This window comes from Lissotriton vulgaris, chromosome 1_2, assembly GCF_964263255.1.
Source record: "Lissotriton vulgaris chromosome 1_2, aLisVul1.2, whole genome shotgun sequence".
Lineage (NCBI taxonomy): Eukaryota > Metazoa > Chordata > Amphibia > Caudata > Salamandridae > Lissotriton > Lissotriton vulgaris.
The window spans coordinates 228630474-228654730 of NC_141686.1; the positions used below are offsets into that span (position 1 = coordinate 228630474).

At 38.7% G+C, this 24257-nt stretch overlaps 33 non-coding genes across 33 annotated transcripts; all 33 read right to left on the reverse strand.

The window, feature by feature from the left end:
- Positions 1 to 656: 656 nt before the first annotated feature.
- Positions 657 to 747, reverse strand: TRNAR-UCU (transfer RNA arginine (anticodon UCU)). Its single transcript is given in 2 exon segments — positions 657 to 692; positions 711 to 747. It is a non-coding gene; the product is annotated as a tRNA-Arg (tRNA).
- Positions 748 to 2016: 1269 nt separating this feature from the next.
- TRNAK-UUU (transfer RNA lysine (anticodon UUU)) lies at positions 2017 to 2089 on the reverse strand. Its single transcript has one exon. It is a non-coding gene; the product is annotated as a tRNA-Lys (tRNA).
- Positions 2090 to 2384: 295 nt separating this feature from the next.
- On the reverse strand, positions 2385 to 2475 carry TRNAR-UCU (transfer RNA arginine (anticodon UCU)). The gene is given in 2 exon segments: positions 2385 to 2420; positions 2439 to 2475. It is a non-coding gene; the product is annotated as a tRNA-Arg (tRNA).
- Positions 2476 to 4112: 1637 nt separating this feature from the next.
- On the reverse strand, positions 4113 to 4203 carry TRNAR-UCU (transfer RNA arginine (anticodon UCU)). Its single transcript is given in 2 exon segments — positions 4113 to 4148; positions 4167 to 4203. It is a non-coding gene; the product is annotated as a tRNA-Arg (tRNA).
- A 1269-nt stretch (positions 4204 to 5472) lies between these two features.
- TRNAK-UUU (transfer RNA lysine (anticodon UUU)) lies at positions 5473 to 5545 on the reverse strand. Its single transcript has one exon. It is a non-coding gene; the product is annotated as a tRNA-Lys (tRNA).
- Positions 5546 to 5840: 295 nt separating this feature from the next.
- Positions 5841 to 5931, reverse strand: TRNAR-UCU (transfer RNA arginine (anticodon UCU)). The gene is given in 2 exon segments: positions 5841 to 5876; positions 5895 to 5931. It is a non-coding gene; the product is annotated as a tRNA-Arg (tRNA).
- Positions 5932 to 6270: 339 nt separating this feature from the next.
- On the reverse strand, positions 6271 to 6343 carry TRNAK-UUU (transfer RNA lysine (anticodon UUU)). The gene has a single exon. It is a non-coding gene; the product is annotated as a tRNA-Lys (tRNA).
- An 857-nt stretch (positions 6344 to 7200) lies between these two features.
- TRNAK-UUU (transfer RNA lysine (anticodon UUU)) lies at positions 7201 to 7273 on the reverse strand. Its single transcript has one exon. It is a non-coding gene; the product is annotated as a tRNA-Lys (tRNA).
- Positions 7274 to 7568: 295 nt separating this feature from the next.
- On the reverse strand, positions 7569 to 7659 carry TRNAR-UCU (transfer RNA arginine (anticodon UCU)). Its single transcript is given in 2 exon segments — positions 7569 to 7604; positions 7623 to 7659. It is a non-coding gene; the product is annotated as a tRNA-Arg (tRNA).
- Positions 7660 to 7998: 339 nt separating this feature from the next.
- Positions 7999 to 8071, reverse strand: TRNAK-UUU (transfer RNA lysine (anticodon UUU)). Its single transcript has one exon. It is a non-coding gene; the product is annotated as a tRNA-Lys (tRNA).
- An 857-nt stretch (positions 8072 to 8928) lies between these two features.
- On the reverse strand, positions 8929 to 9001 carry TRNAK-UUU (transfer RNA lysine (anticodon UUU)). The gene has a single exon. It is a non-coding gene; the product is annotated as a tRNA-Lys (tRNA).
- A 295-nt stretch (positions 9002 to 9296) lies between these two features.
- Positions 9297 to 9387, reverse strand: TRNAR-UCU (transfer RNA arginine (anticodon UCU)). Its single transcript is given in 2 exon segments — positions 9297 to 9332; positions 9351 to 9387. It is a non-coding gene; the product is annotated as a tRNA-Arg (tRNA).
- Positions 9388 to 9726: 339 nt separating this feature from the next.
- On the reverse strand, positions 9727 to 9799 carry TRNAK-UUU (transfer RNA lysine (anticodon UUU)). The gene has a single exon. It is a non-coding gene; the product is annotated as a tRNA-Lys (tRNA).
- A 1225-nt stretch (positions 9800 to 11024) lies between these two features.
- TRNAR-UCU (transfer RNA arginine (anticodon UCU)) lies at positions 11025 to 11115 on the reverse strand. Its single transcript is given in 2 exon segments — positions 11025 to 11060; positions 11079 to 11115. It is a non-coding gene; the product is annotated as a tRNA-Arg (tRNA).
- A 339-nt stretch (positions 11116 to 11454) lies between these two features.
- Positions 11455 to 11527, reverse strand: TRNAK-UUU (transfer RNA lysine (anticodon UUU)). Its single transcript has one exon. It is a non-coding gene; the product is annotated as a tRNA-Lys (tRNA).
- Positions 11528 to 12298: 771 nt separating this feature from the next.
- On the reverse strand, positions 12299 to 12371 carry TRNAK-UUU (transfer RNA lysine (anticodon UUU)). Its single transcript has one exon. It is a non-coding gene; the product is annotated as a tRNA-Lys (tRNA).
- A 295-nt stretch (positions 12372 to 12666) lies between these two features.
- On the reverse strand, positions 12667 to 12757 carry TRNAR-UCU (transfer RNA arginine (anticodon UCU)). Its single transcript is given in 2 exon segments — positions 12667 to 12702; positions 12721 to 12757. It is a non-coding gene; the product is annotated as a tRNA-Arg (tRNA).
- A 339-nt stretch (positions 12758 to 13096) lies between these two features.
- On the reverse strand, positions 13097 to 13169 carry TRNAK-UUU (transfer RNA lysine (anticodon UUU)). Its single transcript has one exon. It is a non-coding gene; the product is annotated as a tRNA-Lys (tRNA).
- An 857-nt stretch (positions 13170 to 14026) lies between these two features.
- TRNAK-UUU (transfer RNA lysine (anticodon UUU)) lies at positions 14027 to 14099 on the reverse strand. Its single transcript has one exon. It is a non-coding gene; the product is annotated as a tRNA-Lys (tRNA).
- A 295-nt stretch (positions 14100 to 14394) lies between these two features.
- Positions 14395 to 14485, reverse strand: TRNAR-UCU (transfer RNA arginine (anticodon UCU)). Its single transcript is given in 2 exon segments — positions 14395 to 14430; positions 14449 to 14485. It is a non-coding gene; the product is annotated as a tRNA-Arg (tRNA).
- A 339-nt stretch (positions 14486 to 14824) lies between these two features.
- Positions 14825 to 14897, reverse strand: TRNAK-UUU (transfer RNA lysine (anticodon UUU)). Its single transcript has one exon. It is a non-coding gene; the product is annotated as a tRNA-Lys (tRNA).
- Positions 14898 to 16122: 1225 nt separating this feature from the next.
- TRNAR-UCU (transfer RNA arginine (anticodon UCU)) lies at positions 16123 to 16213 on the reverse strand. Its single transcript is given in 2 exon segments — positions 16123 to 16158; positions 16177 to 16213. It is a non-coding gene; the product is annotated as a tRNA-Arg (tRNA).
- Positions 16214 to 17482: 1269 nt separating this feature from the next.
- Positions 17483 to 17555, reverse strand: TRNAK-UUU (transfer RNA lysine (anticodon UUU)). Its single transcript has one exon. It is a non-coding gene; the product is annotated as a tRNA-Lys (tRNA).
- A 295-nt stretch (positions 17556 to 17850) lies between these two features.
- TRNAR-UCU (transfer RNA arginine (anticodon UCU)) lies at positions 17851 to 17941 on the reverse strand. Its single transcript is given in 2 exon segments — positions 17851 to 17886; positions 17905 to 17941. It is a non-coding gene; the product is annotated as a tRNA-Arg (tRNA).
- A 339-nt stretch (positions 17942 to 18280) lies between these two features.
- On the reverse strand, positions 18281 to 18353 carry TRNAK-UUU (transfer RNA lysine (anticodon UUU)). Its single transcript has one exon. It is a non-coding gene; the product is annotated as a tRNA-Lys (tRNA).
- An 857-nt stretch (positions 18354 to 19210) lies between these two features.
- TRNAK-UUU (transfer RNA lysine (anticodon UUU)) lies at positions 19211 to 19283 on the reverse strand. Its single transcript has one exon. It is a non-coding gene; the product is annotated as a tRNA-Lys (tRNA).
- A 295-nt stretch (positions 19284 to 19578) lies between these two features.
- Positions 19579 to 19669, reverse strand: TRNAR-UCU (transfer RNA arginine (anticodon UCU)). The gene is given in 2 exon segments: positions 19579 to 19614; positions 19633 to 19669. It is a non-coding gene; the product is annotated as a tRNA-Arg (tRNA).
- A 339-nt stretch (positions 19670 to 20008) lies between these two features.
- On the reverse strand, positions 20009 to 20081 carry TRNAK-UUU (transfer RNA lysine (anticodon UUU)). The gene has a single exon. It is a non-coding gene; the product is annotated as a tRNA-Lys (tRNA).
- Positions 20082 to 20938: 857 nt separating this feature from the next.
- On the reverse strand, positions 20939 to 21011 carry TRNAK-UUU (transfer RNA lysine (anticodon UUU)). Its single transcript has one exon. It is a non-coding gene; the product is annotated as a tRNA-Lys (tRNA).
- A 295-nt stretch (positions 21012 to 21306) lies between these two features.
- On the reverse strand, positions 21307 to 21397 carry TRNAR-UCU (transfer RNA arginine (anticodon UCU)). Its single transcript is given in 2 exon segments — positions 21307 to 21342; positions 21361 to 21397. It is a non-coding gene; the product is annotated as a tRNA-Arg (tRNA).
- A 339-nt stretch (positions 21398 to 21736) lies between these two features.
- Positions 21737 to 21809, reverse strand: TRNAK-UUU (transfer RNA lysine (anticodon UUU)). The gene has a single exon. It is a non-coding gene; the product is annotated as a tRNA-Lys (tRNA).
- Positions 21810 to 23034: 1225 nt separating this feature from the next.
- Positions 23035 to 23125, reverse strand: TRNAR-UCU (transfer RNA arginine (anticodon UCU)). The gene is given in 2 exon segments: positions 23035 to 23070; positions 23089 to 23125. It is a non-coding gene; the product is annotated as a tRNA-Arg (tRNA).
- A 339-nt stretch (positions 23126 to 23464) lies between these two features.
- TRNAK-UUU (transfer RNA lysine (anticodon UUU)) lies at positions 23465 to 23537 on the reverse strand. Its single transcript has one exon. It is a non-coding gene; the product is annotated as a tRNA-Lys (tRNA).
- Positions 23538 to 24257: the final 720 nt, after the last annotated feature.

The following is a 24257-nucleotide window of genomic DNA, read 5'->3' on the forward strand; positions in this document are numbered from 1 at the left end:
TCAGAGATTCACAAATAAAAAGATGACCTATAAGTTGTTGACCAACTTTATCAAATTAATCGGACACTAGCTTACATTTTGAACATTGAATTGGATAAAAGATAATCAACATGTCAAACTACATGATACAGTTTGGGTAAGTCTTCTTAACCCTTGTCAAAGAAAGTAGAGCACAGATGGGTATGTAAGGACTCGATCAAGACTTTTTTGAACCATCTGTAATTGGAATTCCCATTCATTGGATCCTGAAAAGAGTATGCAATTGATATACATTTTTTTTAACCAAGCCGCCTGAACAGGGTCTTGAACCCTGGGCCCTCAGATTAAAAGTCTGATGCTCTACCGACTGAGCTATCCAGGCTCTGAGGCAGCACCCCACAAAATGACATTATCAACATTAGGAAGTGTCCCAACTATCACTACGTTTTTTAACCCCTTGCGTGCGGGGCGTATTTTCCGCCTGTGCTGACTCCGCCTTGCGCGGGCGGAGTCATGACGGAACGGTTTCGTCATCAGCACAGCTCACCCGTAGCTGATGATGGAACCGTTCTGTCATCAGCACGCAAGGGGTTAAGATGGTTGCCGGTATTAGTACTAAATACAGAGAATATAATAATGAATTGGTACTTGGGATAACAGGATAACAGGGATAAAACTGACTCTGGTGGGATTTGAACCCACAACCTTTGAATATCTTTTTTACATTCACCTAGAAGTCGAATGCGCTATCCATTGCGCCACAGAGCCAATCTGCTATAATGAGGTGCAGAGATGTTCTGAAATGAAATAATGAGCTATTAGCTGTTGATCAGCTTTATAAAGTTCATTTGATACTATAACCATGGCTATATTTTGAATATTGAATTGGTGAAATGATATTCACCGTCTCAGACTACATGATACCATTGGTAAATCTACGTACGACTTAAGTTTAGTCAAATGGCACATAATATGTGAGACAGATGTGTATTTCACAACTCCATGAAAGACGTTTTTGCAATTTTAGTAATGGAATATCTTATTTGTCATGCAGGGGTCCACAAAAAGAGCATACAATTAGAGTACTTTTTCTTTAAAGGAAACAACCGCCTGAACAGGGACTTGAACCCTGTACCCTCAGATTAAAAGTCTGATGCTCTACCGACTGAGCTATCCAGGCTCTGCTATACTCTACCTTAAAATCAGCTAAACAAATGTGGACGTACACTGACCTACACTTTGTATATTTATATAATTACATATATTAGCAATCAATATTCTAGAGTTTAATAATGAATTGATATTATAAGCATTTGAAATTTCAGCAGCACACGTAATCCATTATAACTCCGGAAATTTGTACTATCTCATTTTCGGATGACATAGAAATCACGTGTTTAAAATGACACTGTGAAATTAATAAAGGGCCAAATACTATTACTAACTCCTAAATTACATTTTCAGCAGTATCATTGGGAATTTCCTCTTGGGCATAGACTATGCAACATTTTCAAAGCAAACAGTCTCTGTTTAAGTAGACTTTCTTTCACTGCCATTTTGGTAAATGTTTCTGGTGATGGAGAAGCAGGATTGCTGGTTACTGTTTCAATTAGTTATAAAATAGAGGAGGGATAAAATTGACCCAGTTGGTGTTCGAACCCTTAGCGTTTGAATGCTTTTGCTACATTCGCCTAGGACTCCAAGCCGCAATCCATTGCACCAGAGATCCGACCTGATTCAACAAGGTGATCAGAGATTCACAAATAAAAAGATGACCTATAAGTTGTTGACCAACTTTATCAAATTAATCGGACACTAGCTTACATTTTGAACATTGAATTGGATAAAAGATAATCAACATGTCAAACTACATGATACAGTTTGGGTAAGTCTTCTTAACCCTTGTCAAAGAAAGTAGAGCACAGATGGGTATGTAAGGACTCGATCAAGACTTTTTTGAACCATCTGTAATTGGAATTCCCATTCATTGGATCCTGAAAAGAGTATGCAATTGATATACATTTTCTTTAACCAAGCCGCCTGAACAGGGACTTGAACCCTGGGCCCTCAGATTAAAAGTCTGATGCTCTACCGACTGAGCTATCCAGGCTCTGAGGCAGCACCCCACAAAATGACATTATCAACATTAGGAAGTGTCCCAACTATCACTACGTTTTTTAACCCCTTGCGTGCGGGGCGTATTTTCCGCCTGTGCTGACTCCGCCTTGCGCGGGCGGAGTCATGATGGAACGGTTTCGTCATCAGCACAGCTCACCCGTAGCTGATGACGGAACCGTTCTGTCATCAGCACGCAAGGGGTTAAGATGGTTGCCGGTATTAGTACTAAATACAGAGAATATAATAATGAATTGGTACTTGGGATAACAGGATAACAGGGATAAAACTGACTCTGGTGGGATTCGAACCCACAACCTTTGAATATCTTTTTTACATTCACCTAGAAGTCCAATGCGCTATCCATTGCGCCACAGAGCCAATCTGCTATAATGAGGTGCAGAGATGTTCTGAAATGAAATAATGAGCTATTAGCTGTTGATCAGCTTTATAAAGTTCATTTGATACTATAACCATGGCTATATTTTGAATATTGAATTGGTGAAATGATATTCACCGTCTCAGACTACATGATACCATTGGTAAATCTACGTACGACTTAAGTTTAGTCAAATGGCACATAATATGTGAGACAGATGTGTATTTCACAACTCCATGAAAGACGTTTTTGCAATTTTAGTAATGGAATATCTTATTTGTCATGCAGGGGTCCACAAAAAGAGCATACAATTAGAGTACTTTTTCTTTAAAGGAAACAACCGCCTGAACAGGGACTTGAACCCTGTACCCTCAGATTAAAAGTCTGATGCTCTACCGACTGAGCTATCCAGGATCTGCTATACTCTACCTTAAAATCAGCTAAACAAATGTGGACGTACACTGACCTACACTTTGTATATTTATATAATTACATATATTAGCAATCAATATTCTAGAGTTTAATAATGAATTGATATTATAAGCATTTGAAATTTCAGCAGCACACGTAATCCATTATAACTCCGGAAATTTGTACTATCTCATTTTCGGATGACATAGAAATCACGTGTTTAAAATGACACAGTGAAATTAATAAAGGGCCAAATACTATTACTAACTCCTAAATTACATTTTCAGCAGTATCATTGGGAATTTCCTCTTGGGCATAGACTATGCAACATTTTCAAAGCAAACAGTCTCTGTTTAAGTAGACTTTCTTTCACTGCCATTTTGGTAAATGTTTCTGGTGATGGAGAAGCAGGATTGCTGGTTACTGTTTCAATTAGTTATAAAATAGAGGAGGGATAAAATTGACCCAGTTGGTGTTCGAACCCTTAGCGTTTGAATGCTTTTGCTACATTCGCCTAGGACTCCAAGCCGCAATCCATTGCACCAGAGATCCGACCTGATTCAACAAGGTGATCAGAGATTCACAAATAAAAAGATGACCTATAAGTTGTTGACCAACTTTATCAAATTAATCGGACACTAGCTTACATTTTGAACATTGAATTGGATAAAAGATAATCAACATGTCAAACTACATGATACAGTTTGGGTAAGTCTTCTTAACCCTTGTCAAAGAAAGTAGAGCACAGATGGGTATGTAAGGACTCGATCAAGACTTTTTTGAACCATCTGTAATTGGAATTCCCATTCATTGGATCCTGAAAAGAGTATGCAATTGATATACATTTTTTTTAACCAAGCCGCCTGAACAGGGTCTTGAACCCTGGGCCCTCAGATTAAAAGTCTGATGCTCTACCGACTGAGCTATCCAGGCTCTGAGGCAGCACCCCACAAAATGACATTATCAACATTAGGAAGTGTCCCAACTATCACTACGTTTTTTAACCCCTTGCGTGCGGGGCGTATTTTCCGCCTGTGCTGACTCCGCCTTGCGCGGGCGGAGTCATGACGGAACGGTTTCGTCATCAGCACAGCTCACCCGTAGCTGATGATGGAACCGTTCTGTCATCAGCACGCAAGGGGTTAAGATGGTTGCCGGTATTAGTACTAAATACAGAGAATATAATAATGAATTGGTACTTGGGATAACAGGATAACAGGGATAAAACTGACTCTGGTGGGATTTGAACCCACAACCTTTGAATATCTTTTTTACATTCACCTAGAAGTCGAATGCGCTATCCATTGCGCCACAGAGCCAATCTGCTATAATGAGGTGCAGAGATGTTCTGAAATGAAATAATGAGCTATTAGCTGTTGATCAGCTTTATAAAGTTCATTTGATACTATAACCATGGCTATATTTTGAATATTGAATTGGTGAAATGATATTCACCGTCTCAGACTACATGATACCATTGGTAAATCTACGTACGACTTAAGTTTAGTCAAATGGCACATAATATGTGAGACAGATGTGTATTTCACAACTCCATGAAAGACGTTTTTGCAATTTTAGTAATGGAATATCTTATTTGTCATGCAGGGGTCCACAAAAAGAGCATACAATTAGAGTACTTTTTCTTTAAAGGAAACAACCGCCTGAACAGGGACTTGAACCCTGTACCCTCAGATTAAAAGTCTGATGCTCTACCGACTGAGCTATCCAGGCTCTGCTATACTCTACCTTAAAATCAGCTAAACAAATGTGGACGTACACTGACCTACACTTTGTATATTTATATAATTACATATATTAGCAATCAATATTCTAGAGTTTAATAATGAATTGATATTATAAGCATTTGAAATTTCAGCAGCACACGTAATCCATTATAACTCCGGAAATTTGTACTATCTCATTTTCGGATGACATAGAAATCACGTGTTTAAAATGACACTGTGAAATTAATAAAGGGCCAAATACTATTACTAACTCCTAAATTACATTTTCAGCAGTATCATTGGGAATTTCCTCTTGGGCATAGACTATGCAACATTTTCAAAGCAAACAGTCTCTGTTTAAGTAGACTTTCTTTCACTGCCATTTTGGTAAATGTTTCTGGTGATGGAGAAGCAGGATTGCTGGTTACTGTTTCAATTAGTTATAAAATAGAGGAGGGATAAAATTGACCCAGTTGGTGTTCGAACCCTTAGCGTTTGAATGCTTTTGCTACATTCGCCTAGGACTCCAAGCCGCAATCCATTGCACCAGAGATCCGACCTGATTCAACAAGGTGATCAGAGATTCACAAATAAAAAGATGACCTATAAGTTGTTGACCAACTTTATCAAATTAATCGGACACTAGCTTACATTTTGAACATTGAATTGGATAAAAGATAATCAACATGTCAAACTACATGATACAGTTTGGGTAAGTCTTCTTAACCCTTGTCAAAGAAAGTAGAGCACAGATGGGTATGTAAGGACTCGATCAAGACTTTTTTGAACCATCTGTAATTGGAATTCCCATTCATTGGATCCTGAAAAGAGTATGCAATTGATATACATTTTCTTTAACCAAGCCGCCTGAACAGGGACTTGAACCCTGGGCCCTCAGATTAAAAGTCTGATGCTCTACCGACTGAGCTATCCAGGCTCTGAGGCAGCACCCCACAAAATGACATTATCAACATTAGGAAGTGTCCCAACTATCACTACGTTTTTTAACCCCTTGCGTGCGGGGCGTATTTTCCGCCTGTGCTGACTCCGCCTTGCGCGGGCGGAGTCATGATGGAACGGTTTCGTCATCAGCACAGCTCACCCGTAGCTGATGACGGAACCGTTCTGTCATCAGCACGCAAGGGGTTAAGATGGTTGCCGGTATTAGTACTAAATACAGAGAATATAATAATGAATTGGTACTTGGGATAACAGGATAACAGGGATAAAACTGACTCTGGTGGGATTCGAACCCACAACCTTTGAATATCTTTTTTACATTCACCTAGAAGTCCAATGCGCTATCCATTGCGCCACAGAGCCAATCTGCTATAATGAGGTGCAGAGATGTTCTGAAATGAAATAATGAGCTATTAGCTGTTGATCAGCTTTATAAAGTTCATTTGATACTATAACCATGGCTATATTTTGAATATTGAATTGGTGAAATGATATTCACCGTCTCAGACTACATGATACCATTGGTAAATCTACGTACGACTTAAGTTTAGTCAAATGGCACATAATATGTGAGACAGATGTGTATTTCACAACTCCATGAAAGACGTTTTTGCAATTTTAGTAATGGAATATCTTATTCGTCATGCAGGGGTCCACAAAAAGAGCATACAATTAGAGTAGTTTTTCTTTAAAGGAAACAACCGCCTGAACAGGGACTTGAACCCTGGACCCTCAGATTAAAAGTCTGATGCTCTACCGACTGAGCTATCCAGGCTCTGCTATACTCTACCTTAAAATCAGCTAAACAAATGTGGACGTACACTGACCTACACTTTGTATATTTATATAATTACATATATTAGCAATCAATATTCTAGAGTTTAATAATGAATTGATATTATAAGCATTTGAAATTTCAGCAGCACACGTAATCCATTATAACTCCGGAAATTTGTACTATCTCATTTTCGGATGACATAGAAATCACGTGTTTAAAATGACACAGTGAAATTAATAAAGGGCCAAATACTATTACTAACTCCTAAATTACATTTTCAGCAGTATCATTGGGAATTTCCTCTTGGGCATAGACTATGCAACATTTTCAAAGCAAACAGTCTCTGTTTAAGTAGACTTTCTTTCACTGCCATTTTGGTAAATGTTTCTGGTGATGGAGAAGCAGGATTGCTGGTTACTGTTTCAATTAGTTATAAAATAGAGGAGGGATAAAATTGACCCAGTTGGTGTTCGAACCCTTAGCGTTTGAATGCTTTTGCTACATTCGCCTAGGACTCCAAGCCGCAATCCATTGCACCAGAGATCCGACCTGATTCAACAAGGTGATCAGAGATTCACAAATAAAAAGATGACCTATAAGTTGTTGACCAACTTTATCAAATTAATCGGACACTAGCTTACATTTTGAACATTGAATTGGATAAAAGATAATCAACATGTCAAACTACATGATACAGTTTGGGTAAGTCTTCTTAACCCTTGTCAAAGAAAGTAGAGCACAGATGGGTATGTAAGGACTCGATCAAGACTTTTTTGAACCATCTGTAATTGGAATTCCCATTCATTGGATCCTGAAAAGAGTATGCAATTGATATACATTTTCTTTAACCAAGCCGCCTGAACAGGGACTTGAACCCTGGGCCCTCAGATTAAAAGTCTGATGCTCTACCGACTGAGCTATCCAGGCTCTGAGGCAGCACCCCACAAAATGACATTATCAACATTAGGAAGTGTCCCAACTATCACTACGTTTTTTAACCCCTTGCGTGCGGGGCGTATTTTCCGCCTGTGCTGACTCCGCCTTGCGCGGGCGGAGTCATGATGGAACAGTTTCGTCATCAGCACAGCTCACCCGTAGCTGATGACGGAACCGTTCTGTCATCAGCACGCAAGGGGTTAAGATGGTTGCCGGTATTAGTACTAAATACAGAGAATATAATAATGAATTGGTACTTGGGATAACAGGATAACAGGGATAAAACTGACTCTGGTGGGATTCGAACCCACAACCTTTGAATATCTTTTTTACATTCACCTAGAAGTCCAATGCGCTATCCATTGCGCCACAGAGCCAATCTGCTATAATGAGGTGCAGAGATGTTCTGAAATGAAATAATGAGCTATTAGCTGTTGATCAGCTTTATAAAGTTCATTTGATACTATAACCATGGCTATATTTTGAATATTGAATTGGTGAAATGATATTCACCGTCTCAGACTACATGATACCATTGGTAAATCTACGTACGACTTAAGTTTAGTCAAATGGCACATAATATGTGAGACAGATGTGTATTTCACAACTCCATGAAAGACGTTTTTGCAATTTTAGTAATGGAATATCTTATTCGTCATGCAGGGGTCCACAAAAAGAGCATACAATTAGAGTACTTTTTCTTTAAAGGAAACAACCGCCTGAACAGGGACTTGAACCCTGGACCCTCAGATTAAAAGTCTGATGCTCTACCGACTGAGCTATCCAGGCTCTGCTATACTCTACCTTAAAATCAGCTAAACAAATGTGGACGTACACTGACCTACACTTTGTATATTTATATAATTACATATATTAGCAATCAATATTCTAGAGTTTAATAATGAATTGATATTATAAGCATTTGAAATTTCAGCAGCACACGTAATCCATTATAACTCCGGAAATTTGTACTATCTCATTTTCGGATGACATAGAAATCACGTGTTTAAAATGACACTGTGAAATTAATAAAGGGCCAAATACTATTACTAACTCCTAAATTACATTTTCAGCAGTATCATTGGGAATTTCCTCTTGGGCATAGACTATGCAACATTTTCAAAGCAAACAGTCTCTGTTTAAGTAGACTTTCTTTCACTGCCATTTTGGTAAATGTTTCTGGTGATGGAGAAGCAGGATTGCTGGTTACTGTTTCAATTAGTTATAAAATAGAGGAGGGATAAAATTGACCCAGTTGGTGTTCGAACCCTTAGCGTTTGAATGCTTTTGCTACATTCGCCTAGGACTCCAAGCCGCAATCCATTGCACCAGAGATCCGACCTGATTCAACAAGGTGATCAGAGATTCACAAATAAAAAGATGACCTATAAGTTGTTGACCAACTTTATCAAATTAATCGGACACTAGCTTACATTTTGAACATTGAATTGGATAAAAGATAATCAACATGTCAAACTACATGATACAGTTTGGGTAAGTCTTCTTAACCCTTGTCAAAGAAAGTAGAGCACAGATGGGTATGTAAGGACTCGATCAAGACTTTTTTGAACCATCTGTAATTGGAATTCCCATTCATTGGATCCTGAAAAGAGTATGCAATTGATATACATTTTCTTTAACCAAGCCGCCTGAACAGGGACTTGAACCCTGGGCCCTCAGATTAAAAGTCTGATGCTCTACCGACTGAGCTATCCAGGCTCTGAGGCAGCACCCCACAAAATGACATTATCAACATTAGGAAGTGTCCCAACTATCACTACGTTTTTTAACCCCTTGCGTGCGGGGCGTATTTTCCGCCTGTGCTGACTCCGCCTTGCGCGGGCGGAGTCATGATGGAACAGTTTCGTCATCAGCACAGCTCACCCGTAGCTGATGACGGAACCGTTCTGTCATCAGCACGCAAGGGGTTAAGATGGTTGCCGGTATTAGTACTAAATACAGAGAATATAATAATGAATTGGTACTTGGGATAACAGGATAACAGGGATAAAACTGACTCTGGTGGGATTCGAACCCACAACCTTTGAATATCTTTTTTACATTCACCTAGAAGTCCAATGCGCTATCCATTGCGCCACAGAGCCAATCTGCTATAATGAGGTGCAGAGATGTTCTGAAATGAAATAATGAGCTATTAGCTGTTGATCAGCTTTATAAAGTTCATTTGATACTATAACCATGGCTATATTTTGAATATTGAATTGGTGAAATGATATTCACCGTCTCAGACTACATGATACCATTGGTAAATCTACGTACGACTTAAGTTTAGTCAAATGGCACATAATATGTGAGACAGATGTGTATTTCACAACTCCATGAAAGACGTTTTTGCAATTTTAGTAATGGAATATCTTATTCGTCATGCAGGGGTCCACAAAAAGAGCATACAATTAGAGTACTTTTTCTTTAAAGGAAACAACCGCCTGAACAGGGACTTGAACCCTGGACCCTCAGATTAAAAGTCTGATGCTCTACCGACTGAGCTATCCAGGCTCTGCTGTACTCTACCTTAAAATCAGCTAAACAAATGTGGACGTACACTGACCTACACTTTGTATATTTATATAATTACATATATTAGCAATCAATATTCTAGAGTTTAATAATGAATTGATATTATAAGCATTTGAAATTTCAGCAGCACACGTAATCCATTATAACTCCGGAAATTTGTACTATCTCATTTTCGGATGACATAGAAATCACGTGTTTAAAATGACACTGTGAAATTAATAAAGGGCCAAATACTATTACTAACTCCTAAATTACATTTTCAGCAGTATCATTGGGAATTTCCTCTTGGGCATAGACTATGCAACATTTTCAAAGCAAACAGTCTCTGTTTAAGTAGACTTTCTTTCACTGCCATTTTGGTAAATGTTTCTGGTGATGGAGAAGCAGGATTGCTGGTTACTGTTTCAATTAGTTATAAAATAGAGGAGGGATAAAATTGACCCAGTTGGTGTTCGAACCCTTAGCGTTTGAATGCTTTTGCTACATTCGCCTAGGACTCCAAGCCGCAATCCATTGCACCAGAGATCCGACCTGATTCAACAAGGTGATCAGAGATTCACAAATAAAAAGATGACCTATAAGTTGTTGACCAACTTTATCAAATTAATCGGACACTAGCTTACATTTTGAACATTGAATTGGATAAAAGATAATCAACATGTCAAACTACATGATACAGTTTGGGTAAGTCTTCTTAACCCTTGTCAAAGAAAGTAGAGCACAGATGGGTATGTAAGGACTCGATCAAGACTTTTTTGAACCATCTGTAATTGGAATTCCCATTCATTGGATCCTGAAAAGAGTATGCAATTGATATACATTTTTTTTAACCAAGCCGCCTGAACAGGGTCTTGAACCCTGGGCCCTCAGATTAAAAGTCTGATGCTCTACCGACTGAGCTATCCAGGCTCTGAGGCAGCACCCCACAAAATGACATTATCAACATTAGGAAGTGTCCCAACTATCACTACGTTTTTTAACCCCTTGCGTGCGGGGCGTATTTTCCGCCTGTGCTGACTCCGCCTTGCGCGGGCGGAGTCATGATGGAACGGTTTCGTCATCAGCACAGCTCACCCGTAGCTGATGACGGAACCGTTCTGTCATCAGCACGCAAGGGGTTAAGATGGTTGCCGGTATTAGTACTAAATACAGAGAATATAATAATGAATTGGTACTTGGGATAACAGGATAACAGGGATAAAACTGACTCTGGTGGGATTCGAACCCACAACCTTTGAATATCTTTTTTACATTCACCTAGAAGTCCAATGCGCTATCCATTGCGCCACAGAGCCAATCTGCTATAATGAGGTGCAGAGATGTTCTGAAATGAAATAATGAGCTATTAGCTGTTGATCAGCTTTATAAAGTTCATTTGATACTATAACCATGGCTATATTTTGAATATTGAATTGGTGAAATGATATTCACCGTCTCAGACTACATGATACCATTGGTAAATCTACGTACGACTTAAGTTTAGTCAAATGGCACATAATATGTGAGACAGATGTGTATTTCACAACTCCATGAAAGACGTTTTTGCAATTTTAGTAATGGAATATCTTATTCGTCATGCAGGGGTCCACAAAAAGAGCATACAATTAGAGTACTTTTTCTTTAAAGGAAACAACCGCCTGAACAGGGACTTGAACCCTGGACCCTCAGATTAAAAGTCTGATGCTCTACCGACTGAGCTATCCAGGCTCTGCTGTACTCTACCTTAAAATCAGCTAAACAAATGTGGACGTACACTGACCTACACTTTGTATATTTATATAATTACATATATTAGCAATCAATATTCTAGAGTTTAATAATGAATTGATATTATAAGCATTTGAAATTTCAGCAGCACACGTAATCCATTATAACTCCGGAAATTTGTACTATCTCATTTTCGGATGACATAGAAATCACGTGTTTAAAATGACACTGTGAAATTAATAAAGGGCCAAATACTATTACTAACTCCTAAATTACATTTTCAGCAGTATCATTGGGAATTTCCTCTTGGGCATAGACTATGCAACATTTTCAAAGCAAACAGTCTCTGTTTAAGTAGAGGAGGGATAAAATTGACCCAGTTGGTGTTCGAACCCTTAGCGTTTGAATGCTTTTGCTACATTCGCCTAGGACTCCAAGCCGCAATCCATTGCACCAGAGATCCGACCTGATTCAACAAGGTGATCAGAGATTCACAAATAAAAAGATGACCTATAAGTTGTTGACCAACTTTATCAAATTAATCGGACACTAGCTTACATTTTGAACATTGAATTGGATAAAAGATAATCAACATGTCAAACTACATGATACAGTTTGGGTAAGTCTTCTTAACCCTTGTCAAAGAAAGTAGAGCACAGATGGGTATGTAAGGACTCGATCAAGACTTTTTTGAACCATCTGTAATTGGAATTCCCATTCATTGGATCCTGAAAAGAGTATGCAATTGATATACATTTTCTTTAACCAAGCCGCCTGAACAGGGACTTGAACCCTGGGCCCTCAGATTAAAAGTCTGATGCTCTACCGACTGAGCTATCCAGGCTCTGAGGCAGCACCCCACAAAATGACATTATCAACATTAGGAAGTGTCCCAACTATCACTACGTTTTTTAACCCCTTGCGTGCGGGGCGTATTTTCCGCCTGTGCTGACTCCGCCTTGCGCGGGCGGAGTCATGATGGAACAGTTTCGTCATCAGCACAGCTCACCCGTAGCTGATGACGGAACCGTTCTGTCATCAGCACGCAAGGGGTTAAGATGGTTGCCGGTATTAGTACTAAATACAGAGAATATAATAATGAATTGGTACTTGGGATAACAGGATAACAGGGATAAAACTGACTCTGGTGGGATTCGAACCCACAACCTTTGAATATCTTTTTTACATTCACCTAGAAGTCCAATGCGCTATCCATTGCGCCACAGAGCCAATCTGCTATAATGAGGTGCAGAGATGTTCTGAAATGAAATAATGAGCTATTAGCTGTTGATCAGCTTTATAAAGTTCATTTGATACTATAACCATGGCTATATTTTGAATATTGAATTGGTGAAATGATATTCACCGTCTCAGACTACATGATACCATTGGTAAATCTACGTACGACTTAAGTTTAGTCAAATGGCACATAATATGTGAGACAGATGTGTATTTCACAACTCCATGAAAGACGTTTTTGCAATTTTAGTAATGGAATATCTTATTCGTCATGCAGGGGTCCACAAAAAGAGCATACAATTAGAGTACTTTTTCTTTAAAGGAAACAACCGCCTGAACAGGGACTTGAACCCTGGACCCTCAGATTAAAAGTCTGATGCTCTACCGACTGAGCTATCCAGGCTCTGCTATACTCTACCTTAAAATCAGCTAAACAAATGTGGACGTACACTGACCTACACTTTGTATATTTATATAATTACATATATTAGCAATCAATATTCTAGAGTTTAATAATGAATTGATATTATAAGCATTTGAAATTTCAGCAGCACACGTAATCCATTATAACTCCGGAAATTTGTACTATCTCATTTTCGGATGACATAGAAATCACGTGTTTAAAATGACACTGTGAAATTAATAAAGGGCCAAATACTATTACTAACTCCTAAATTACATTTTCAGCAGTATCATTGGGAATTTCCTCTTGGGCATAGACTATGCAACATTTTCAAAGCAAACAGTCTCTGTTTAAGTAGACTTTCTTTCACTGCCATTTTGGTAAATGTTTCTGGTGATGGAGAAGCAGGATTGCTGGTTACTGTTTCAATTAGTTATAAAATAGAGGAGGGATAAAATTGACCCAGTTGGTGTTCGAACCCTTAGCGTTTGAATGCTTTTGCTACATTCGCCTAGGACTCCAAGCCGCAATCCATTGCACCAGAGATCCGACCTGATTCAACAAGGTGATCAGAGATTCACAAATAAAAAGATGACCTATAAGTTGTTGACCAACTTTATCAAATTAATCGGACACTAGCTTACATTTTGAACATTGAATTGGATAAAAGATAATCAACATGTCAAACTACATGATACAGTTTGGGTAAGTCTTCTTAACCCTTGTCAAAGAAAGTAGAGCACAGATGGGTATGTAAGGACTCGATCAAGACTTTTTTGAACCATCTGTAATTGGAATTCCCATTCATTGGATCCTGAAAAGAGTATGCAATTGATATACATTTTTTTTAACCAAGCCGCCTGAACAGGGACTTGAACCCTGGGCCCTCAGATTAAAAGTCTGATGCTCTACCGACTGAGCTATCCAGGCTCTGAGGCAGCACCCCACAAAATGACATTATCAACATTAGGAAGTGTCCCAACTATCACTACGTTTTTTAACCCCTTGCGTGCGGGGCGTATTTTCCGCCTGTGCTGACTCCGCCTTGCGCGGGCGGAGTCATGATGGAACGGTTTCGTCATCAGCACAGCTCACCCGTAGCTGATGACGGAACCGTTCTGTCATCAGCACGCAAGGGGTTAAGATGGTTGCCGGTATTAGTACTAAATACAGAGAATATAATAATGAATTGGTACTTGGGATAACAGGATAACAGGGATAAAACTGACTCTGGTGGGATTCGAACCCACAACCTTTGAATATCTTTTTTACATTCACCTAGAAGTCCAATGCGCTATCCATTGCGCCACAGAGCCAATCTGCTATAATGAGGTGCAGAGATGTTCTGAAATGAAATAATGAGCTATTAGCTGTTGATCAGCTTTATAAAGTTCATTTGATACTATAACCATGGCTATATTTTGAATATTGAATTGGTGAAATGATATTCACCGTCTCAGACTACATGATACCATTGGTAAATCTACGTACGACTTAAGTTTAGTCAAATGGCACATAATATGTGAGACAGATGTGTATTTCACAACTCCATGAAAGACGTTTTTGCAATTTTAGTAATGGAATATCTTATTCGTCATGCAGGGGTCCACAAAAAGAGCATACAATTAGAGTACTTTTTCTTTTAAGGAAACAACCGCCTGAACAGGGACTTGAACCCTGGACCCTCAGATTAAAAGTCTGATGCTCTACCGACTGAGCTATCCAGGCTCTGCTGTACTCTACCTTAAAATCAGCTAAACAAATGTGGACGTACACTGACCTACACTTTGTATATTTATATAATTACATATATTAGCAATCAATATTCTAGAGTTTAATAATGAATTGATATTATAAGCATTTGAAATTTCAGCAGCACACGTAATCCATTATAACTCCGGAAATTTGTACTATCTCATTTTCGGATGACATAGAAATCACGTGTTTAAAATGACACTGTGAAATTAATAAAGGGCCAAATACTATTACTAACTCCTAAATTACATTTTCAGCAGTATCATTGGGAATTTCCTCTTGGGCATAGACTATGCAACATTTTCAAAGCAAACAGTCTCTGTTTAAGTAGACTTTCTTTCACTGCCATTTTGGTAAATGTTTCTGGTGATGGAGAAGCAGGATTGCTGGTTACTGTTTCAATTAGTTATAAAATAGAGGAGGGATAAAATTGACCCAGTTGGTGTTCGAACCCTTAGCGTTTGAATGCTTTTGCTACATTCGCCTAGGACTCCAAGCCGCAATCCATTGCACCAGAGATCCGACCTGATTCAACAAGGTGATCAGAGATTCACAAATAAAAAGATGACCTATAAGTTGTTGACCAACTTTATCAAATTAATCGGACACTAGCTTACATTTTGAACATTGAATTGGATAAAAGATAATCAACATGTCAAACTACATGATACAGTTTGGGTAAGTCTTCTTAACCCTTGTCAAAGAAAGTAGAGCACAGATGGGTATGTAAGGACTCGATCAAGACTTTTTTGAACCATCTGTAATTGGAATTCCCATTCATTGGATCCTGAAAAGAGTATGCAATTGATATACATTTTTTTTAACCAAGCCGCCTGAACAGGGTCTTGAACCCTGGGCCCTCAGATTAAAAGTCTGATGCTCTACCGACTGAGCTATCCAGGCTCTGAGGCAGCACCCCACAAAATGACATTATCAACATTAGGAAGTGTCCCAACTATCACTACGTTTTTTAACCCCTTGCGTGCGGGGCGTATTTTCCGCCTGTGCTGACTCCGCCTTGCGCGGGCGGAGTCATGACGGAACGGTTTCGTCATCAGCACAGCTCACCCGTAGCTGATGATGGAACCGTTCTGTCATCAGCACGCAAGGGGTTAAGATGGTTGCCGGTATTAGTACTAAATACAGAGAATATAATAATGAATTGGTACTTGGGATAACAGGATAACAGGGATAAAACTGACTCTGGTGGGATTTGAACCCACAACCTTTGAATATCTTTTTTACATTCACCTAGAAGTCGAATGCGCTATCCATTGCGCCACAGAGCCAATCTGCTATAATGAGGTGCAGAGATGTTCTGAAATGAAATAATGAGCTATTAGCTGTTGATCAGCTTTATAAAGTTCATTTGATACTATAACCATGGCTATATTTTGAATATTGAATTGGTGAAATGATATTCACCGTCTCAGACTACATGATACCATTGGTAAATCTACGTACGACTTAAGTTTAGTCAAATGGCACATAATATGTGAGACAGATGTGTATTTCACAACTCCATGAAAGACGTTTTTGCAATTTTAGTAATGGAATATCTTATTTGTCATGCAGGGGTCCACAAAAAGAGCATACAATTAGAGTACTTTTTCTTTAAAGGAAACAACTGCCTGAACAGGGACTTGAACCCTGTACCCTCAGATTAAAAGTCTGATGCTCTACCGACTGAGCTATCCAGGCTCTGCTATACTCTACCTTAAAATCAGCTAAACAAATGTGGACGTACACTGACCTACACTTTGTATATTTATATAATTACATATATTAGCAATCAATATTCTAGAGTTTAATAATGAATTGATATTATAAGCATTTGAAATTTCAGCAGCATACGTAATCCATTATAACTCCGGAAATTTGTACTATCTCATTTTCGGATGACATAGAAATCACGTGTTTAAAATGACACTGTGAAATTAATAAAGGGCCAAATACTATTACTAACTCCTAAATTACATTTTCAGCAGTATCATTGGGAATTTCCTCTTGGGCATAGACTATGCAACATTTTCAAAGCAAACAGTCTCTGTTTAAGTAGACTTTCTTTCACTGCCATTTTGGTAAATGTTTCTGGTGATGGAGAAGCAGGATTGCTGGTTACTGTTTCAATTAGTTATAAAATAGAGGAGGGATAAAATTGACCCAGTTGGTGTTCGAACCCTTAGCGTTTGAATGCTTTTGCTACATTCGCCTAGGACTCCAAGCCGCAATCCATTGCACCAGAGATCCGACCTGATTCAACAAGGTGATCAGAGATTCACAAATAAAAAGATGACCTATAAGTTGTTGACCAACTTTATCAAATTAATCGGACACTAGCTTACATTTTGAACATTGAATTGGATAAAAGATAATCAACATGTCAAACTACATGATACAGTTTGGGTAAGTCTTCTTAACCCTTGTCAAAGAAAGTAGAGCACAGATGGGTATGTAAGGACTCGATCAAGACTTTTTTGAACCATCTGTAATTGGAATTCCCATTCATTGGATCCTGAAAAGAGTATGCAATTGATATACATTTTCTTTAACCAAGCCGCCTGAACAGGGACTTGAACCCTGGGCCCTCAGATTAAAAGTCTGATGCTCTACCGACTGAGCTATCCAGGCTCTGAGGCAGCACCCCACAAAATGACATTATCAACATTAGGAAGTGTCCCAACTATCACTACGTTTTTTAACCCCTTGCGTGCGGGGCGTATTTTCCGCCTGTGCTGACTCCGCCTTGCGCGGGCGGAGTCATGATGGAACGGTTTCGTCATCAGCACAGCTCACCCGTAGCTGATGACGGAACCGTTCTGTCATCAGCACGCAAGGGGTTAAGATGGTTGCCGGTATTAGTACTAAATACAGAGAATATAATAATGAATTGGTACTTGGGATAACAGGATAACAGGGATAAAACTGACTCTGGTGGGATTCGAACCCACAACCTTTGAATATCTTTTTTACATTCACCTAGAAGTCCAATGCGCTATCCATTGCGCCACAGAGCCAATCTGCTATAATGAGGTGCAGAGATGTTCTGAAATGAAATAATGAGCTATTAGCTGTTGATCAGCTTTATAAAGTTCATTTGATACTATAACCATGGCTATATTTTGAATATTGAATTGGTGAAATGATATTCACCGTCTCAGACTACATGATACCATTGGTAAATCTACGTACGACTTAAGTTTAGTCAAATGGCACATAATATGTGAGACAGATGTGTATTTCACAACTCCATGAAAGACGTTTTTGCAATTTTAGTAATGGAATATCTTATTCGTCATGCAGGGGTCCACAAAAAGAGCATACAATTAGAGTACTTTTTCTTTAAAGGAAACAACCGCCTGAACAGGGACTTGAACCCTGGACCCTCAGATTAAAAGTCTGATGCTCTACCGACTGAGCTATCCAGGCTCTGCTATACTCTACCTTAAAATCAGCTAAACAAATGTGGACGTACACTGACCTACACTTTGTATATTTATATAATTACATATATTAGCAATCAATATTCTAGAGTTTAATAATGAATTGATATTATAAGCATTTGAAATTTCAGCAGCACACGTAATCCATTATAACTCCGGAAATTTGTACTATCTCATTTTCGGATGACATAGAAATCACGTGTTTAAAATGACACAGTGAAATTAATAAAGGGCCAAATACTATTACTAACTCCTAAATTACATTTTCAGCAGTATCATTGGGAATTTCCTCTTGGGCATAGACTATGCAACATTTTCAAAGCAAACAGTCTCTGTTTAAGTAGACTTTCTTTCACTGCCATTTTGGTAAATGTTTCTGGTGATGGAGAAGCAGGATTGCTGGTTACTGTTTCAATTAGTTATAAAATAGAGGAGGGATAAAATTGACCCAGTTGGTGTTCGAACCCTTAGCGTTTGAATGCTTTTGCTACATTCGCCTAGGACTCCAAGCCGCAATCCATTGCACCAGAGATCCGACCTGATTCAACAAGGTGATCAGAGATTCACAAATAAAAAGATGACCTATAAGTTGTTGACCAACTTTATCAAATTAATCGGACACTAGCTTACATTTTGAACATTGAATTGGATAAAAGATAATCAACATGTCAAACTACATGATACAGTTTGGGTAAGTCTTCTTAACCCTTGTCAAAGAAAGTAGAGCACAGATGGGTATGTAAGGACTCGATCAAGACTTTTTTGAACCATCTGTAATTGGAATTCCCATTCATTGGATCCTGAAAAGAGTATGCAATTGATATACATTTTCTTTAACCAAGCCGCCTGAACAGGGACTTGAACCCTGGGCCCTCAGATTAAAAGTCTGATGCTCTACCGACTGAGCTATCCAGGCTCTGAGGCAGCACCCCACAAAATGACATTATCAACATTAGGAAGTGTCCCAACTATCACTACGTTTTTTAACCCCTTGCGTGCGGGGCGTATTTTCCGCCTGTGCTGACTCCGCCTTGCGCGGGCGGAGTCATGATGGAACAGTTTCGTCATCAGCACAGCTCACCCGTAGCTGATGACGGAACCGTTCTGTCATCAGCACGCAAGGGGTTAAGATGGTTGCCGGTATTAGTACTAAATACAGAGAATATAATAATGAATTGGTACTTGGGATAACAGGATAACAGGGATAAAACTGACTCTGGTGGGATTCGAACCCACAACCTTTGAATATCTTTTTTACATTCACCTAGAAGTCCAATGCGCTATCCATTGCGCCACAGAGCCAATCTGCTATAATGAGGTGCAGAGATGTTCTGAAATGAAATAATGAGCTATTAGCTGTTGATCAGCTTTATAAAGTTCATTTGATACTATAACCATGGCTATATTTTGAATATTGAATTGGTGAAATGATATTCACCGTCTCAGACTACATGATACCATTGGTAAATCTACGTACGACTTAAGTTTAGTCAAATGGCACATAATATGTGAGACAGATGTGTATTTCACAACTCCATGAAAGACGTTTTTGCAATTTTAGTAATGGAATATCTTATTCGTCATGCAGGGGTCCACAAAAAGAGCATACAATTAGAGTACTTTTTCTTTAAAGGAAACAACCGCCTGAACAGGGACTTGAACCCTGGACCCTCAGATTAAAAGTCTGATGCTCTACCGACTGAGCTATCCAGGCTCTGCTATACTCTACCTTAAAATCAGCTAAACAAATGTGGACGTACACTGACCTACACTTTGTATATTTATATAATTACATATATTAGCAATCAATATTCTAGAGTTTAATAATGAATTGATATTATAAGCATTTGAAATTTCAGCAGCACACGTAATCCATTATAACTCCGGAAATTTGTACTATCTCATTTTCGGATGACATAGAAATCACGTGTTTAAAATGACACTGTGAAATTAATAAAGGGCCAAATACTATTACTAACTCCTAAATTACATTTTCAGCAGTATCATTGGGAATTTCCTCTTGGGCATAGACTATGCAACATTTTCAAAGCAAACAGTCTCTGTTTAAGTAGACTTTCTTTCACTGCCATTTTGGTAAATGTTTCTGGTGATGGAGAAGCAGGATTGCTGGTTACTGTTTCAATTAGTTATAAAATAGAGGAGGGATAAAATTGACCCAGTTGGTGTTCGAACCCTTAGCGTTTGAATGCTTTTGCTACATTCGCCTAGGACTCCAAGCCGCAATCCATTGCACCAGAGATCCGACCTGATTCAACAAGGTGATCAGAGATTCACAAATAAAAAGATGACCTATAAGTTGTTGACCAACTTTATCAAATTAATCGGACACTAGCTTACATTTTGAACATTGAATTGGATAAAAGATAATCAACATGTCAAACTACATGATACAGTTTGGGTAAGTCTTCTTAACCCTTGTCAAAGAAAGTAGAGCACAGATGGGTATGTAAGGACTCGATCAAGACTTTTTTGAACCATCTGTAATTGGAATTCCCATTCATTGGATCCTGAAAAGAGTATGCAATTGATATACATTTTCTTTAACCAAGCCGCCTGAACAGGGACTTGAACCCTGGGCCCTCAGATTAAAAGTCTGATGCTCTACCGACTGAGCTATCCAGGCTCTGAGGCAGCACCCCACAAAATGACATTATCAACATTAGGAAGTGTCCCAACTATCACTACGTTTTTTAACCCCTTGCGTGCGGGGCGTATTTTCCGCCTGTGCTGACTCCGCCTTGCGCGGGCGGAGTCATGATGGAACAGTTTCGTCATCAGCACAGCTCACCCGTAGCTGATGACGGAACCGTTCTGTCATCAGCACGCAAGGGGTTAAGATGGTTGCCGGTATTAGTACTAAATACAGAGAATATAATAATGAATTGGTACTTGGGATAACAGGATAACAGGGATAAAACTGACTCTGGTGGGATTCGAACCCACAACCTTTGAATATCTTTTTTACATTCACCTAGAAGTCCAATGCGCTATCCATTGCGCCACAGAGCCAATCTGCTATAATGAGGTGCAGAGATGTTCTGAAATGAAATAATGAGCTATTAGCTGTTGATCAGCTTTATAAAGTTCATTTGATACTATAACCATGGCTATATTTTGAATATTGAATTGGTGAAATGATATTCACCGTCTCAGACTACATGATACCATTGGTAAATCTACGTACGACTTAAGTTTAGTCAAATGGCACATAATATGTGAGACAGATGTGTATTTCACAACTCCATGAAAGACGTTTTTGCAATTTTAGTAATGGAATATCTTATTCGTCATGCAGGGGTCCACAAAAAGAGCATACAATTAGAGTACTTTTTCTTTAAAGGAAACAACCGCCTGAACAGGGACTTGAACCCTGGACCCTCAGATTAAAAGTCTGATGCTCTACCGACTGAGCTATCCAGGCTCTGCTATACTCTACCTTAAAATCAGCTAAACAAATGTGGACGTACACTGACCTACACTTTGTATATTTATATAATTACATATATTAGCAATCAATATTCTAGAGTTTAATAATGAATTGATATTATAAGCATTTGAAATTTCAGCAGCACACGTAATCCATTATAACTCCGGAAATTTGTACTATCTCATTTTCGGATGACATAGAAATCACGTGTTTAAAATGACACTGTGAAATTAATAAAGGGCCAAATACTATTACTAACTCCTAAATTACATTTTCAGCAGTATCATTGGGAATTTCCTCTTGGGCATAGACTATGCAACATTTTCAAAGCAAACAGTCTCTGTTTAAGTAGACTTTCTTTCACTGCCATTTTGGTAAATGTTTCTGGTGATGGAGAAGCAGGATTGCTGGTTACTGTTTCAATTAGTTATAAAATAGAGGAGGGATAAAATTGACCCAGTTGGTGTTCGAACCCTTAGCGTTTGAATGCTTTTGCTACATTCGCCTAGGACTCCAAGCCGCAATCCATTGCACCAGAGATCCGACCTGATTCAACAAGGTGATCAGAGATTCACAAATAAAAAGATGACCTATAAGTTGTTGACCAACTTTATCAAATTAATCGGACACTAGCTTACATTTTGAACATTGAATTGGATAAAAGATAATCAACATGTCAAACTACATGATACAGTTTGGGTAAGTCTTCTTAACCCTTGTCAAAGAAAGTAGAGCACAGATGGGTATGTAAGGACTCGATCAAGACTTTTTTGAACCATCTGTAATTGGAATTCCCATTCATTGGATCCTGAAAAGAGTATGCAATTGATATACATTTTTTTTAACCAAGCCGCCTGAACAGGGTCTTGAACCCTGGGCCCTCAGATTAAAAGTCTGATGCTCTACCGACTGAGCTATCCAGGCTCTGAGGCAGCACCCCACAAAATGACATTATCAACATTAGGAAGTGTCCCAACTATCACTACGTTTTTTAACCCCTTGCGTGCGGGGCGTATTTTCCGCCTGTGCTGACTCCGCCTTGCGCGGGCGGAGTCATGATGGAACGGTTTCGTCATCAGCACAGCTCACCCGTAGCTGATGACGGAACCGTTCTGTCATCAGCACGCAAGGGGTTAAGATGGTTGCCGGTATTAGTACTAAATACAGAGAATATAATAATGAATTGGTACTTGGGATAACAGGATAACAGGGATAAAACTGACTCTGGTGGGATTCGAACCCACAACCTTTGAATATCTTTTTTACATTCACCTAGAAGTCCAATGCGCTATCCATTGCGCCACAGAGCCAATCTGCTATAATGAGGTGCAGAGATGTTCTGAAATGAAATAATGAGCTATTAGCTGTTGATCAGCTTTATAAAGTTCATTTGATACTATAACCATGGCTATATTTTGAATATTGAATTGGTGAAATGATATTCACCGTCTCAGACTACATGATACCATTGGTAAATCTACGTACGACTTAAGTTTAGTCAAATGGCACATAATATGTGAGACAGATGTGTATTTCACAACTCCATGAAAGACGTTTTTGCAATTTTAGTAATGGAATATCTTATTCGTCATGCAGGGGTCCACAAAAAGAGCATACAATTAGAGTACTTTTTCTTTAAAGGAAACAACCGCCTGAACAGGGACTTGAACCCTGGACCCTCAGATTAAAAGTCTGATGCTCTACCGACTGAGCTATCCAGGCTCTGCTGTACTCTACCTTAAAATCAGCTAAACAAATGTGGACGTACACTGACCTACACTTTGTATATTTATATAATTACATATATTAGCAATCAATATTCTAGAGTTTAATAATGAATTGATATTATAAGCATTTGAAATTTCAGCAGCACACGTAATCCATTATAACTCCGGAAATTTGTACTATCTCATTTTCGGATGACATAGAAATCACGTGTTTAAAATGACACTGTGAAATTAATAAAGGGCCAAATACTATTACTAACTCCTAAATTACATTTTCAGCAGTATCATTGGGAATTTCCTCTTGGGCATAGACTATGCAACATTTTCAAAGCAAACAGTCTCTGTTTAAGTAGACTTTCTTTCACTGCCATTTTGGTAAATGTTTCTGGTGATGGAGAAGCAGGATTGCTGGTTACTGTTTCAATTAGTTATAAAATAGAGGAGGGATAAAATTGACCCAGTTGGTGTTCGAACCCTTAGCGTTTGAATGCTTTTGCTACATTCGCCTAGGACTCCAAGCCGCAATCCATTGCACCAGAGATCCGACCTGATTCAACAAGGTGATCAGAGATTCACAAATAAAAAGATGACCTATAAGTTGTTGACCAACTTTATCAAATTAATCGGACACTAGCTTACATTTTGAACATTGAATTGGATAAAAGATAATCAACATGTCAAACTACATGATACAGTTTGGGTAAGTCTTCTTAAC